Below are 13,932 nucleotides of genomic sequence, written 5' to 3' on the forward strand. Positions count from 1 at the left end.
AGATCAGGCAGCTGTGGGCTGGCGTGGGAGCAGTAAAGCTACTTCCAGTCCGATCCTGGTCACTGCTTGATATATCCTTTCATTTTTTTGCAGGTGTATTCCTGCTCCAGCCGTCTCTGCCGACTGCTAGGTCCCTGAGCAACCACCCTGGCTCCAGGGGAAAGGCCTCCCTCTTGCTTGCTGGGGGTCAAGGCAGTGAGAAAGAGCCTGGAAACTGAAGCTAGGAGTCCGTGTGTCCAGCGGTGTGTCATACTCACCTAGAAGCTGTCCTTTTAGGGTGTGGCAGCTCTGGGCGTCTGTATGCAGTCTTCAGTTTTGTCTTATAGATTCCAGGAGCCAGTTTGAACTTTGAATTTTGAACTTAGCAGCTCAACTTTGAATTTCAGAAGGAGGGCTGTTTCCCAGACGCCCCTGGCCATTCAGGGAGCCTGAGATACCCCCACCTCTGTGGCCCCTCCTTCCTCACTGAGACATTGTGGTCTTCAGCCAACATCCTCGATGCCTGTCTCCTCCCCCTCCCTGGCCTGGGCCTGCCCCTTTCCAGGCACAGCACCTCCTCCCAGCCCTCCCCCATCTTCACCTGGCCTTACCCCCGCCACCTTTCCCTGGCCTGAGAGATGGCGGGAGTCAGCAATTTCTGCCAGAGGGAATCGTCAGCTGTGCGCTGATGGGCACAGTGAGGCAGAGGCTTCCCAGGAATCTGATGCTCCTGCCAGGTGGTTCCCGTTTCCTGGGATGGTTGGAGGCTAAATGGTGAGCTGGAATGAGGAGGAAGCCCCATCTCCGAAAGAGAAAGGCACCCCAGTCCACAGGAAGGCCTGCAGAGGTTTACAGGAGAGGGGGTCCCCAGAGAGAGAGAGCAGGGACGGGCACAGACCGGATCACAGACCAGGAGCCCTCGAGAAGGGTTGGTTTGGTTTCTCTGGGACCCAGTTTGGTGACAGTGTGCATGTTTGTCTCTCAGAAGGGGTGGGGACCGATCAAGAGAGCAGAAATGCTGGGGTGATTGATTCTGGTTACCAAAAGCCCCAGGTCTCCCTGAAGTGGGGATGCTAAATGTGGTTTGCTTAGAGCAGATTTGTTGAAAGCAGACAGTGCCTTTCTCCCCCAGAATTCCAAGACTGGTCACTTTGTCTGAGGGTCTTTGATCGGCACAGCACTGCCCTCACCCCTGGCCCGGGGTTTAATCATCTTCAGCTTGTATACACAGACCCTGAGACCAAAACTTCATCCTTCCTCCTGTCAGTCCTTATCTGAGCTGCTCTGAGGAACTCCAGGACCTCTGGGAAGTGGCTTGTTTAATTGAGTAATTGCAAGTTATCCACTGGGATCTCCTTTGAGGCCTTCTCCACCCAAAGCCTGAAAAATATCCTTTCAGCCTAAGTGCCAGCCCTTGGCCCTGGTGCTCAGAAGTATACCTTCATCAGCCGAGCCGGGAGGCGGGGAGAGGTCTGTTTTGTGCAACTTTGTCTAGGATGGGGCAGTTGCTACTTAGGGAGCTTGAGGCCCAGTAGAAACACTGTACATAAATGACAGGGGAGGTCAGTGGGACGGAGAAGTCAGGGAAAGGTGGAGAGGTGACAGGACCAGCCTGGGGGTCAGTGGGCAGCCTCAGGTGAGGCCCTTACCTCTGCCTTTGCTTGGTTCACGGGCACAGAGAGCATCGAGCAGATCAGCTAAAACCTCAGCTTCTCTCAGTGTAACCAGCCGGGTCTGCCCTCAAGGCAACTGACAACCTGAGGCCAACAGAAATCCACTGAGACATGCCGGTTTGAAGAGAAACCCTGAGGAGGAAGTGGCTTTCCATGGAGAACTATAAAGAGGACCCCAGACAGTGACATCAGCATGCTGCTCTGTGCACTGGTGGGGCAAGGGGTCTGGACAGGCTGGGGCTGAGGAGCCCCCTGGGGTCTTGCTGGCTGGCTAGCTCACCAGTGGCGGCAAGGACAGGCTGACCTGTTGTCTGAGCTTGGCCCTTGGACTTCTTGGTTGCTCCGGTCATACCCAACCCAAGCAGACACACTCTCAGTGGGCTGCCCAGCTGGGCTTTTGAGCTGCAGAATTTGCTTATGGACCCAGGTGGCAGGTTAGCCTTGCCCCGGTGGCTGTACTCAGAACCTTAATGTCACACGCACTATCTCACGGAAACTTCACCAGGTACGAGTTTTCTCATGCTACAGATGAGGAAACTAAGGCTCACAGAGGCTGGCTGGGCTCCGGAGCACACCGTAGGCAGTCTGTCTGGCTTAACCACTGCTTTATATTGCCTTCTACAGGCTTCAGCCTCGGACACTGAAATATCCCCTGTAAGCATAAGAGAATCTCTTTCAAATGTTTAGATAGACCCAAATCATGCAAGAAGCCAGGACAGTTGGGAAATTTCCTTTCATAGTGGAGTAGTTCATTCTTCAAAGAAACAGAGGCAAACTCCTGAGCCCCTGTGGACCCAGGACTGAGGCAGACACCTGGGCAGTGCCACAGGGCACCTCTCAGGAAGGCCCTGGACATCTTCTCCAGCCCCTTCTCTCTTCCAGAACCTCTGAGAGGTCGGGAAAAGATGACTGAAGTGTTTGTCCCCCTTGGACAAGGGTGACCTTCTCTCTTCCAGAACCTCTGAGAGGCCAGGAAAAGATGACTGAAGTGTTTGTCCCCCTTGGACAAGGGTGATAAGGTCCCACAACAAAGTCCTGGAGCCAACAATTGTGTGTCCTCCCCATGCCACCCCACGCCGAATGCCAGGCCACATCCGCCCTCCATCCCCCAAGCGGTACCCAAGCGGCTCCTCTGCCTGGGCGCCCTCTCCCCACCACCTTACTCTCCAATCCTGCTCACTCTGCCAGACCTACCGTGGCTTCCCTCAGAAGCCGGGAAGGGTTTGGATGCAGGTGGTTTATTCGGGACACCATTCCAAGAGGCGTGGAGAGAGAGTCGGGAAGTGAGACAGGGAAGGGCAGGCACCACAGGTGTGTTAACAGCAGGTCACGTGGTCCCACTGGGATCATATGGGAGGCTCTGGAGAGCTGCCTCGAGATTATTTCGTCATGTGTCAAGGAGGTGGGGGATTTACCCACCAGCCTATGCTGCTTGTTGGCTTGAAGGTTGTTTCCATGGCTTTAGCTGCCTAGCACATCTGGCTTGCCCTGCGAACTCTAAGGAGGGCTAGGGGATGCGGGTGGGCACCGACAGCACCTGCTGTAGCGCCTTCAGGGTTTCGCCCAGGGAGGCCCTCATTTGTGTTCTCTCCCACGTGACCTGGTTAACTACCATCAGGTTGACTGATGTGGCTCCTCCCTAATTTAGGACTCAACTTCTTGAGAACTGGGCCACGTTGTTCTCAGTAGCACAGGTGCCCAGGGTGGAGTCTGGTACTCGGGAGAAACATTCAACAAATGGATGGGAAAAGAGTACATGGTGACTGCACCCCAGTGTTTGTAGGCACACTATTGACAATAGCCAAGACATGGAAACAACCTTAATGTCCATCAACAGATGACTGGATAAAGAAGATGTAGTATATTTATACAATGGAATACTACTCAGCCATAAAAATAAAATAATGCCACTTGCACAACATGGATGGACCTAGAGACTGTCATTCTAAGTGAAGTGAGCCAGAAAGAGAAAGAAAAATGCCATAGGATATCATTTATATGTGGAATCTTAAAAAAATGATACAAATGAACTTATTTAAAAAACAGGAATACATTCACAGACGTAGAAAACAAACTCATAGTTACCAAAGGGGAAAAGGTGGGGGAGGGACAAATTAGGAGTTTGGGATTCACAGATACACACTACTATATATAAAATAGACAAATAACAGGGACCTACTGTATAGCACAGGGAGCTATATTCAATACCTTGTAGTAAGCTATAATGGAAAAGAATCTGAAAAAGAATATATATACATGTATAACTGAGCCGCTTTGCTGTACATCTGAAATGTTGTAAATCAACTATACTTTAATTAAAAAATTAAATTAAAAAAAAAAAAAAAAGAATACATGGTGAGTCAGGATGGCCTCCATTGTGCCTGGGAGGGGATGGGGCCGGACTCAAACCAGTAAACATTAAATTCAAGTGGCTGGGATTTGCAGCCCAGGTCTGCCAGCATCCCAGCTTTAAGAAGGGCTCAGGTGAGGGTTGAGATGGGACATGGTGGGTGTGGGCGTGGGTGGGAATGGAAGGAAAGAATTGAGTCACACAAAAAAAATTTCCAGTCCAGATTCTCAATACTCTCAGGAATCTTTGGGGGAAAGATCTTGTGGAAAAAGATCACAAGGTTAGATTGTTAGCAAACCCAAGAAAAACACAATGAGCCACTAATTATACACTTGGGCACACTTCTTTTCTGGATTTAGATAAAAATCAGAGTCATGGATCGTTGGCCTTAGAAGTGACCTTAGAACTTGTCTGTTTCCACTCTTCTCGGTCCATTTTAGAGAGAGAAAACTGAGCCCCACTGAGGGAAATTGGCTTGTCTGGGCTCACGTAACTGAGTCCAATAGCCCAGTGAGAAGGAAGGGCAGCCTTATTCTCACTGTTCTATTCTGGGCTCTGGGCTCATTTGCACAGCTGGCCGAGCTCATCTGCCCTGGCATTAGCACTGTGGCCTTTTCCCAGAGGTATGGCTTAGTAACAAACCTGATGAGAGGTGACTGGGCAGAATTTCTAGGGGTTCTGACCCCTGCTGTCCCTGTTCCATCCCCAGAACCCCAGAAATACATGCTCCTAATACAGGTTGCACCAGAGACCCAGAATGGGTGCTTTCCAAGGGGGTCCTGTCCAGCTCTGTTCAGTTCTAGCAGCCTGGGTGGGGTGAGGTGGGCTGGCCTAGGTGACAGGTGATTGCACCACCAGGTGCCCCTGCCCTGCCCTCCAGGCGCCAGATGACTGTGCCGAGGGTTCTTCCCCCAAGAGCTGGAATCGGAATGTACAAGCTTGAAGGCTCATCCTTCTCTGACAACAGAGATAAGCTGGCGGAATTGGGGGGGGGGGATGATTGTGGGAGGAGATGGTACCAGGTTGTCAAGTCTCCGGGCAGCCAGCTCTCACCGAGTGGTGTACAGAGAAGAGGCGGGGGACTCAGATATCTAAGTGGGTGCTGCTGTCTGTGAGGAAATGAGCTGGAGGAAATAAAATAGTAATGAGTGTTGAATCTCATATTTATTTTCCTAGTAAGGCATCACTCAATGGCTGTAAAATTTCAGCATGAGGATTTATAGAATGCTTAGAAATTTTAAAATACCATTTGAGATCCTGTTAAAGTCTGTCGTGGAAAAGATTCAAACTGGGGCAGGAGGGAAGAAAGACGTTGTGAGGACAGATGCAGAGGGAAAAATGAGCTCTGTTCCTCTGGTGACTTCACTGTGCTCAGCAACATACGGTTATTATGTTACAAATCATTGGCTGAATGGAGGTGTTGAGGAAAGCTGAGAAGAAAAGGTACAACATAGGAATTTCAGAGAGTAGGAATGTTAGGTGTTTGAAAAGCAGATTTTAACAGTGATGGCTTTCTGTAATTGTTGAAAAGAATACAGATTGTAAGTACATGATTATTAATCCTCAGTAATAAATGGATGACAAAATCACTTTATGGGTGATTATTAATTATGCCCAGTATTTATGGAACCTATAAGAGATGCTCCAAATTCTGGGAAGTTGATGACCAACTCTTGTTCACCACACCCCTTTAGATGGGAGGCATGGGCTGTTCTTTCCATTTTATTGCTTGGAAGGAACTAGGCTTAATTGCATTCAAGTCTGAGAAAGAACCCAAGATTAGAACTCTGAGATCATTTCTTTCTTTTTTTAAGATCATTTCTTTTTTTAGGAGTGTTGAGAACATGGAAAATACTTGCTTGTTTTTACCTGAGAGGCTGTTTGGATCACAAACTCCTGAGAGTAATTAAAAAAAAAAATCTGGCAAGAGTTGGTCTTGAGCAAAGTTACTTGGTAGGTGGTGTCTTTTTGCAAATGGTGCTTTCAGTGTTGAAAATATATTTGTAATTCTTGTTCTGGAATTGTTTTCAGAAGGAGTTTATGACTCACATACAAAACAGTCAACAGAATTACTTCTACTTATTAAAGCATTCACCAAAATATTTTATTTATCACAATCTCATAACTTACCTTATTTAATTTTAGATATTTCCCCAAACTGAATTGAATTGAATCCCCATGAAAGTAATGAAGGTTCATTTATAGCCAGGGAATCCCAAATAAGGTGAATGAGGCTTTGCTAAGAACTTCCAAAGGGGAGTTCTGAGGATGCACCATTGTGAAGGTCCACACATACTTCACAGAATCACATCATGTCAGGAGTGACTGAGATCTTAGAATCACCCAGACCAAATTTTCTGTTCATGTCCACGGATTACTATCTATGCCTCCTCTCCCTCCTTTATATTTACTTATCAATTGGTTTTCATTCCACCCAACTAGCCACGTTAGAAACTGTAGGTCAGGCTCAACCCTCCGTTCCATTACTCTACAAAATCACCAGTTTACTGTTCACAACAATCATCTGGGAATACATTCAGCTGAAAGATATAGAAAACCTACCTAACAGTGACTTAAACACATTTGTTTATTTTTCTCACACAACAGAAAGTCCAGAATTAGAGGCTGTTGGTGTCCTTTCAGCTGTCCTCTGATGACGTTGACTCCTGTTTTCAGGCTCCACCATCTTTAGGATACCCTTTCATCCTCAGGCTTGTTGCCTTCAGGTTGCAAAACAGCTGCTGTACCTCCGGACATCACATCTACATTCAAGGCAGGAAGAAATGGGGACAGGTCAAAGTGAAGCCAGCTGCATCTCCCTTTTATCAGAATCTCCATAGTGTACTTTCCCTTGGGCTTCATTGGTCAGAACCAGCCACATGGCCACCCCTCCCTACAAAGGGAACTGGAAAGTGTGGAACAGGATTGTCACGACTGGTGCAGACCAGTAAAGATCCATCCGTGGGGCTGGACACATTCACTCAGTCAAATTCAGATTCTGTTAGCAAGGAAGAAGGGAAAGTGGGTTTGGTAGGTAATAACCAAATACCTTGCAAATGTAGTGTTGGCCACAATTGCAAAGTCCACTGATTTTAGTGCTGAGACAGCTCTCACATCTACTTCTCTTTCTACTGGCTTAGCTCCAGTTCTGTGTGTTTTTTTTTCTCCCCCAAAGGGAGGCACTGGGGATTGAACCATACGCTCTGACACTGAGCTATACCCTGACACCCCTCCTCAGCGTCTTTTAACTTGGTCGTCACAGCAGCCTCTGAGCTGACCCTCCAACTTCTAGTGTGCCCCCCTCCTTCCATCCGGTCTCCATCAGCTGCCAGGCATGTGTTTCTAAAATGCAAGTCTGTCCCCTCATGGACAAGAACGTTCACTGGCTCGCTCTCTCTGCTAGTGGCTGCTCTGCCAAGCTTGACCTAATTCCTGCCCTTCTCCCCACTTGGCGAACTCTTACTCAGCCTTCCAAGGCCAAGTCTAAATGACTCCTCCTCTGGGAAATCCTTCCTACTTTGCCTCTGATTCAACAAAACTAACCATTCTCTTCTTTTTGTTCTCGTATGTCTTTTTCACATGTCAAGAATAGAACCTGTTACATAGCATTATGTAGTTATTTGCTCCAACGTCCATCTCTTGCTAGACTAGAAACTCTTTTCAGTGGAGTTATCTGCAGCAGCTGGCAGTGCCTAGCACAGTGCCATGTGCTTATGGCCGAGGGAGCTCCTTGACTCCCAATAAATATCCTCACCTTTATCAGAAAAAGAACCCTGATTTTTAACTGAGTTCATGGTTACTTTGAATAAAGACCAAATATTTCGATCTCCCTTCTAGCTAATTGAAGCCATGGGACACAGTGGAGCTAAGCGGCCACATTAGACCATGGGATGACTTTGTGAGTAGAAGCTGTGTAGAGCGAATAAAAGCCTAAAAGGACGCGGGTCCCCGACATGGTGAGGCATGCCTTTTTGGCTTCTGCTTGCTTTAGGAGTTTTAGGTGGAAGAGACAGAGAACTTCTTTCTTGTTTTTGAGCCTTTATTATTTTGGATTTTCTGTCACTTGCAGCTGAACAATTCTAACTGAAATATGCAAAAATTATGTGTGTGTGCATTTAACTAAATTAGTTGAATTATGATTGGTTGGACCCGAGCATGGCTTGAAAATTATTGGCCCATAGACTGCATTACATTCTCAGATATACTGGGTATAGCTTCACACATTTTGGAGACATGTGACCAGCGGTGCCTGGGTTGTGCACATTCTTTACCCCCAAATTCACTTGCGTTTACAGCCCCTTATCCTAGGCTGGACTTGGCCAGGTTATAAGGAGCGGATTATTCAACAGCTTCTTGCAAAGTGTTTGGCTGCCCCTTTGCTCTCCTGATGTCTACCTGATTCACAGAACCATTTATAAAGGGAGGAAAAGGTCAGAATAAAAACATTCCACTCAGCTCTGAAAACAGAGCTCGGTCCCTGAGGAAGAGTCACCTCTCCCTGGTGGACTTGACGTTAATCATTTATCTGCAAAGGCCAGCCCATTACGGACGTGGGGGCTGGGGGGTTGTCTCAGGTCATGGTTTGGTGTTTGTTCTTTTGGGAAGAAGGCAGAACTCTTTCCCCTCCTGAACCCCACCTCTGACCCAGATTTGCAGTCAAATGTCATACCGGACAAGCAGTTGGGGTCTGAAGATTTTTTAGTGGAAACTGTCACCATTGTGATGTTTGGAATCTGGTGTAACGTAACTGGGAGGAAGAACATCTAGGGAGATTTGTATGTTCTGTGAAAACTCACTTCAGGGCTATATTATCACAGAGAAAGACAACCTAGGGCTCTCCGCTCATGAGACCTCACCGTTCACGTGGGAATATCCAAAGTTGTGCTAACGTCAGAGGTGTGGGTCCACATCTTCCCGTCCCACATTTTAGCTGTTTTAGCTGGGTGACCTTGACCAGTTGTTTGACCTCTGTACCCTGTTCCAGTGTGTGCTGAGGTTGGCTCAGCCCTGTGTTTGAGAGAGAGCCAGGTGTTTGAACCTCTTCCCAACTTTGTATTCAGTGATGTCATCTTGGTGTCATGTTGGCTGTGGTGGGAGTCTACGCCAGGGAAACTGGCAAACCAGGGCTCCCTCCCGCCCACAGAGTTATTAAAAATTTACCAGGAAATTTCGTATCAAACTATACCATTGTCATTTGAAGTGCCATCTACACACAGCTGGGATTCACAGCAACCATCTGGGCTACCTCAGGGAGCCCACGTGTGCACCGGGCTTCACTGAGCTTGGGGGACTGTCCTCAGCTGGCCTCAGAGACACAGCACGTTGGCATTGAGCTTCAGTTCTGCTTGTTCTCAGGTTTCACTTCCATTTGTTTCATTGGCGCAGAAATGGATCTCAGCTAGCCACCCAATCCTCCCCTTTTCAGAAAGATAATATATTCACTGGTATTTTTGTTCACTCTAGAACTTTTCTTCACATTGTTTTCTACAGGATCCATGACGGATTAGCCTCCTTCTTCTGTTTGTAGAAAGAATTAGGAGTAAAAAGACCTTTATGGCAAATAAAAGTTCAAGGAGAACTTGGGACAAAAGCCACTGTTATGTATAGAAAAGGGCAAACAATAATAAATTCAAATTAATAATTTTTTTTATCAATGGATATGGTAAATTTGTTATACAAATAAATTCTTTAGAATGGTTCTTAAAAATTATAAGGGAAATGTATGTAAACATTTTATAATTGCCATACCTAATTTATGTTCTGTTTGGGGACCAGGGAATGTATTTTTACATGGTTCATAGCCAATCATTTTGGTATTTATCAGTTATAAATCCTGTGGGTCTTTGATACCTCTCTCAATGTCAAATTCTGTAGTCTTCCTTTTAAATAAATCGACTTTGTTCATTAAAAAAAAGCAATTTACCAGGACGCCACCACACTTTTCCTAATCTGTACAATGGGGCTAATACCTACCTCACCTGGAGGATGAATTGAAAGACTCGTGGGCAGCACAAGTGGCAGCCCTGGGTCCGTGCTAGCTTCCTGAGCCTTCAGCCGTGTGCTGTGAGCTTCACTGTCGTTGAGACCACTCTTTGGGGAGGTGGAGGCTGACTTCACTGGCTCTAAAGTGGCATCGCCATTTATCCCCTCGGTATCCCTTTAGCCCCTGGGGCATATTTGACAGCCATGGCAGCCTGCCAACTGGCCCTGAAATTCGAGTTTTGTAACTATGTGGCCTGACACAGATACTGGGGTCACGTTGGCAGAGTGATGCAAGAGTTTTGAAAGAAAGACACGTGCATGGTAGAAAGGCCCGGAGCGTTACATCGGAGTAGGGGGTGTGCCTTGACCTGGGTGGGGTGGGGGGACCGAAATGGACCGTGATCACAGAATGCCGGAATACAGAGGGCGGCAAGGAAGCACCCGGACCCCGACCCAGACCCGGACCGTGGCTTCACAGCTGAGGGGACACACCCCTCGGACCAAGGCTTGATCTCCCTCTCCTGCTGCTTTTTCACTTTCCTTTTTGACCAGGCTGATGTTTCTGGATTTTGATTATGGTGAAAAACATGATCAAACTCAGACTCTGTAAGAGAATTTTCTGGATGTGATCAGCAAAGCAAGTGAGAAAATACCTTCAAATGAGATAGTAACATGGGGGAGGGTACAGCTCGGAGGTAGAGCGTGTGCTTAGCGAGCAGGAATATCTGACTATTTGGGGGGAAAAAAAAGAAAAGGAATATCTGACTGTTCGGCACTGGCTCCCCCACTTCCCGTCCTGTCGCCTGCAGGAGTGTCCCTGCTCCGTCTTAATCGCCATGGTGGCCACAAGTAGGGGTTGCCTTTATCAGCCAGGTGCTGGGCACAAACCAGCCAGCCTGTCACCACGCCCCACGTGTTGAGCCTGGGCCCCCCCGCCCTGCTGCATCACCTGCTCTTTTCTCAAGGAGATATATATACATATGTATATAAATATAAATAAAGACACACATATGCTTGTTTCCCTTCTGGAACCTCATTTGTCTTCCCTTCATCCTATCAGGGGCCCAGTTTGGGGCCACCAAGGCCTCTGACGACACAGCCCTTGAGTCAGAGGACACAGGCTTGGGGCTTTGGACCCTCCCCTCCCTGAGGCCAGGGCTCCACTCACAGAAGGTCTTCTGTCTCCTCCCCAGGGCCCGTCCTTCCGTCCTAGGGATCTCAGAGCAGCCAAGGCCTCACCTCTCAAATTTCAAAATGACTCCCTGCAGGGTCCCCAGACAGCACTGGTCAGCTGGGGGCCGCCTGAGGGGGAGTGGCTGCAGGATGTTTCCTCTGTCATGACCAAAGAAACTGAGGCATGTAGGGGAATTCGAGGTCTTCAATGTCACACGGCGAGTCAGAAGGAAGTAAATTCATTTAGTTAGAAATCTTTTTGACAGTGTGACTAGTGAGTCCAGATGAAATCTTGAATTCCCATCCTATTTTATGAGTGCCCTTTTTAAAATGTTATTTAAGAGTGATTTATTTATTTAGGCCTTTTTTTCTGAGGTTGGAGGTAATTTGGTTTATTTCTTCATTTTTAGAGGAGGCACTGGGGATTGAACCCAGGACCTCATGCATGCTAAGCATGCGCTCTACCACTTGAACTACATCCTCCCCGCCGTGTGTGTTTTCATAGCCCCTCTTGTTGAGGTAACCAGGTCTTGATGTAACACAGGATGTTTGGGTAGATGTGGGGAGGCTCCTGGAGGCTCCTTCTAAATCATCTAATCCAGTGTTTTCCAAAGTGGCTTCCATGGAACCTGGGCTCAACTGGGGCTTAATTCATTAGCATCTGACCTTTCATTCAGCAGGAAGGGTTCCACTGTAACCAAATCTGAGGACCTATCACACCAAGGCCAGCGGGGTCCAGGGCAACACGGGCATTTGTGAGGACGGAGGACAGGAGAGGCTGATTTTGTCCCCTTCTGACAGCACTCAGCATTGCCACACGGCTTCAATGAGCTACAAGTGTTGAGAAAGGAGAAACTTGAACACAAGAAAGGGCGAAGTGCTGCCCTTCAGCTTGTCTGGGACGTCCAGGGCTCAACGGCTCTTGGAGGAAGGGGCATGAAGGGGAAGAGGGGGCAAAATAGAAGAGGAGGCAGCTTCTTCCCACCCCTGCCATTCCCAGAGATTCTGGGGTGACAGCGGGGGAAGGGGAGGAAGTGGGAAAATCATGTTTGTGTGGGAAATGATGAAAAAAATCATATATATTTCATTTATTCACATGATCATATTTCATGTGATTTCATAAAGTCATGTGTTTGTGTGGGAGAATAATGAAAAATTTATAATTTCATTATTTCATGTGATTTCCCTGCCTCCTCCCCTCCCTGTGTCACCCCAGAATCTCTCAGGGAGGCTGGAGGGGTCGAAGGGCGCCTCCTTTTCCATTTCACCCTTTGCTGAATGTATGGAAGGGAAAAAGGTCTTTACTACAAGAGCATTAAAAAAAAAATTTTTTTTTTAGTGATTCCGGAAAACAAAAATTGCAGAATGCCTTGGCTTCTAGTGTTTACAACTAAAAGATGAGTTTTCAAATGAAACTCATTTGCTTACTTTTTCCACCCTGGAACTGAAAACGAAACTTTCCCAGAATCATAAAATACTCACCAGATAGCTCATTTCTGTGGCTTCTAGACCTTTTTGATCCACCTGCACCTCCCCAGCTACTCTGGGGCAGCCAACCCCTAACCTCCCTGGCCCTCTTCCACAGTGTGACATGGGGACACTGAGCTCAGGAGAAGTCCGCACTAGGGCTGAGCAGGGCTGGAAATGGAAGGGTGGGGTTTGCTGGGTTAAGCTCAGTGGTCTTTGGAGTTAAGACAAACGCGGCTTTGAATCCTGGTTCCACTGCTTACTGATGGGAAGTTATTTTACCTTCTGAGTGTGGCTTCTCTGTAAAATGAGAAGGCACGTTGTTCCTGCCCCCTACGTGTGGATGTGAGAACTGCATGAAGGGACATCTACAAACAGCACATCCCTACCCCTTATGGACCGTCTGCCTCTAACATGTACCATGTACGATGTACCACTAGATCAAAGATATGCCCTTGACATCTGGCCATCAAATCAGAGGCCCTCTGATGCTTCTCTGCCTATGGCTTTTCTTTGCTCTATGATGCTTCTCCCAAAAGGTAGACCTGGATAAAAAAAACTCATGATACGTCAGGAAATCCGGTGACTGTCAATGAGAAAGGAGTTGAAACCGGTGGTTACGGGAGGATTCTAAGTTAATCTCACTGCAGAGAATAAGCTCAAATCTTGGAACTGTGAGGAAAAGCAAGTGTTAAACCTGAAAGTTGCACTTCTTTTTTGTAGTGGAAAAAATATTCACCTTTTTAAAGAGACAACACACTGAAAGGATGCTCCTAGCCTGCATTCAAATCCAGATAAAACTTTTAATTAAAAAAATGCACATAAGATAAAAAATGCATAGTTACCCATGTAGTATAGATAAAAAAGCAAACAGGGCTGAAAGGCACATGTTAATTTCAATTTTTATCATAGGAAGTCAGGTGACCTTTGCACCTAATGTAAGAAAACAAAGTCCTCAAAAATAAAAGAGTCCTCTTTGGAATAGCAGCATTTTTAGGGTTTCTTGTCACACTTGTTTACTCCGGGAGGTGGCAGTGTACTCAAGGAAGAAATGCTCCCCTGAAAGTTTGGTTAAAACCAGGCAACTCTTTTGAGTGTTTCCAAGGAGATGCCAGACAAGGAGGAAAAGCTAAGGAAGAGGGTTGTACTGAAGGGCCAGCTTTGGTAAATTAGGCAGAGCTGTGTGTGGCAGCAGGCAGGTAAAAAGTCACATCAGGGAGCACTGTTTTACTGTAGCACCCAGCTAGCATCTAAAACCGCGAAGCCCAGGACTATGGAGAAGTCACCACCAAGTTTACCGTAGTACAC

This window comes from Camelus dromedarius, chromosome 18, assembly GCF_036321535.1.
Source record: "Camelus dromedarius isolate mCamDro1 chromosome 18, mCamDro1.pat, whole genome shotgun sequence".
Classification (NCBI taxonomy): domain Eukaryota; kingdom Metazoa; phylum Chordata; class Mammalia; order Artiodactyla; family Camelidae; genus Camelus; species Camelus dromedarius.